Source organism: Otolemur garnettii, unplaced genomic scaffold (assembly GCF_000181295.1).
Source record: "Otolemur garnettii isolate 467f Iridium unplaced genomic scaffold, OtoGar3 scaffold00100, whole genome shotgun sequence".
Classification (NCBI taxonomy): domain Eukaryota; kingdom Metazoa; phylum Chordata; class Mammalia; order Primates; family Galagidae; genus Otolemur; species Otolemur garnettii.
In genome coordinates this window covers 1794121-1796719 of record NW_003852495.1, presented here as the reverse complement: position 1 = coordinate 1796719, position 2599 = coordinate 1794121, and the positions used below count along the sequence as shown (strand labels likewise).

At 42.2% G+C, this 2599-nt stretch overlaps 1 pseudogene across 1 annotated transcript; it reads right to left on the bottom strand.

Moving 5' to 3' along the window:
* Positions 1 to 745: 745 nt before the first annotated feature.
* Positions 746 to 1751, bottom strand: LOC100961128 (annotated as a pseudogene). The gene has a single exon (XR_001161546.2). The product of XR_001161546.2 is annotated as a glyceraldehyde-3-phosphate dehydrogenase pseudogene (transcript).
* Positions 1752 to 2599: the final 848 nt, after the last annotated feature.

The window sequence follows — 2599 nt, the reverse complement described above, 5'->3', positions numbered from 1 at the left end:
TATGATTCACTTGGCTTACTTTTAATCTATTAATTAAACATTGTCTAATCTGTGAAATATAGGATGCTTTTGGCAGCTGTGCCCCACAAGATTTAATTCCTAAAATGGCTAAATTCCAATCTACTAGCCATCCAATTAATTGTATTTTAACACTAATCAGATGCTCTGCAGATTTCTCTAGTTTCCACTCTTTTTCCAGAAACAGAAATTATAATGCAGATTCTTATATATGGATACAGAAACTAATCTCTGTAGCAGCTGATCAAGTGAGAAAAAAACACTCTAATTGTTGACAGTTACCACTGGGTTTATTTTAAATGTTTGGTGTCTCCAATTCTGATTAACCTCAAATGTGCTGTTTGTGGCCATATTAATCCTTTAGCAATTACAGTCTTTTGAAATATTTTGACTCTACTCCATCTGATGCATGACATCTGACTGAGGGTAATAGGGTTAATATTAAATAGCACCAAAGCATAAGGGCTTTATTATTTTTTGACAAAACATAATGGTTTTAGTATTTTCTTTCTTTTTTTTTTTTTTTTGAATTCAGGGAACTTTATTGATATTACATGATAAGGTGGGGCTCCCTAAGCCCCTCCTGTTCTTTAGGGGGTCTGGGTGGAAACTGTGTTGAGGGGAGATTCTCAGTGAGGTGGGGGACTGAGTAGGCAGGGGCACCCCAGCAGCTAAGGGCCTTTCTCTTCCTCTTGTGCTCTGGCTGGGGCTGGTGGTCTGGGGGTTCTTACTCCTTGGAGGCCATGTGGGCCATAAGATCCACCACCCTGTTGCTGTAGCCAAATTCATTATCATACCAGGCAATGAGTTTGACAAAGTGGTCATTGAGGGCAATGCCAGCCCCAGCATCAAAGGTGGATGAATGGCTGTCACTGTTGAAGTCAGAGGAGATGACCTGGTGCTCAGTGTAACCCAGGATGCCCTTGAGGGGGCCCTCTGATGCCTGTTTCACCACCTTCTTGATATCATCATATTTGGCAGCCTTCTCCAGATGGCAGGTGAGATCCATGACCGACATGTTGGCAGTGGGGACACGGAAAGGCATGCCAGTAAGCTTCCCATTCAGCTCAGGGATGACCTTGCCCACAGCCTTGGCTGCACCAGTTGAGGCAGGGATGATGTTCTGGAGAGCCCCACGACCATCACGCCACAACTTCCCAGAGGGGCCATCCACAGTCTTCTGGGTGGCAGTGATGGCATGGACTGTGGTCATGAGTCCCTCCACAATGCCGAAGTTGTCATGGATGACCTTAGCCAAGGGGTCTAAGCAGTTGGTGGTGCAGGAGGCATTGCTGACAATGCTGAGGCTGTTTTCGTACTTCTCGTGGTTCACACCCATCACAAACATGGGAGCATCAGCAGAAGGGGCAGAGATGATGACCCTTTTGGCACCCCCTGTACGTGAGCCCCAGCCTTCTCCATGGTGGTGAAGACGCCAGTGGACTCCACAACATACTCAGCGCCTGCCACACCCCATTTGATTTTGGTGGGATCTTGCTCCTGGAAGATGGTTATGGGATTTCCATTGATGACAAGCTTCCCGTTCTCAGCCTTGACTGTGCCATGGAGTTTGCCATAAGTGGAATCATCCTGGAACATGTAGACCATGTAGTTGAGTCAATCAATGGGTCATTGATGGCAAAAATATCCACTTTGGCAGGGTTAAAAGCAGCCCTGCAGACCAGGTGCCCAATACTACCAAAACTGTTTATTCCAACCTTTGGTTTCACCATGGTGCCTCGGGGATGCGGCTGGCGCTGCACTAGAAGAAGCGGCTGTCTGATGAACGAGAGGACCAGAGAGCCAGTATTTTATTTCTTAATTTCAATGGTTTCTCTTACACTATACTAACAAGGACTCAAGATCTCTGCAATCAATAGCAGTGACATGCAAGAATAGAAAATAAGTATATACTATAGAATCTCCACAGTGGATTACCTCCCTACACCGACTGCCTCCTTAAATTGACCAAATTTTCATAAACTGGACATGCACTGCATTTACACATCAGTTCAGTAGACCTAGTTCCTTATGCTGAGCACCTCCCTATGTTGACCAGTTTGTTACAGTCCTTTGGGTTGTCAACTTACAGAGGTTCTATTGTCTTTGCACAGAAGGAAACTCTAAAAATAATAACTATACATAATATCCATTATAAAATTTCTATTTACTGTTATAGTAGTCAATACAGTGAAATATGCTAAGATCATAGTACATGTTTACGTGTCTATAAGGAACCTAGATGTTTTAATAAATAGTTTCTGGCTGCAGGAATCTAATATTGCCCTTTTTTTTTTTTTTTGGCAATTTTGATGACAACATCAGCACATGTTGACAAGTTGGTCACCTAGATAAATACCAGTCTGACCTGAATTCTGGGGTTGGATGTGATATTACATAAAAGAAATGGTTTGGAAAATATGAGGGAAACTTTTAAAATGTCAGAAGGAAATTTCTATTTAGATAACTTGCCTATTACAGAAAGTAAATTCTCTTGGATAAGATAAAATATATTAATAGAAACTAAAAATACTTGAATAGAATTGTCTTCTTACTTTTAGTTCATTATGATCTGAACCAA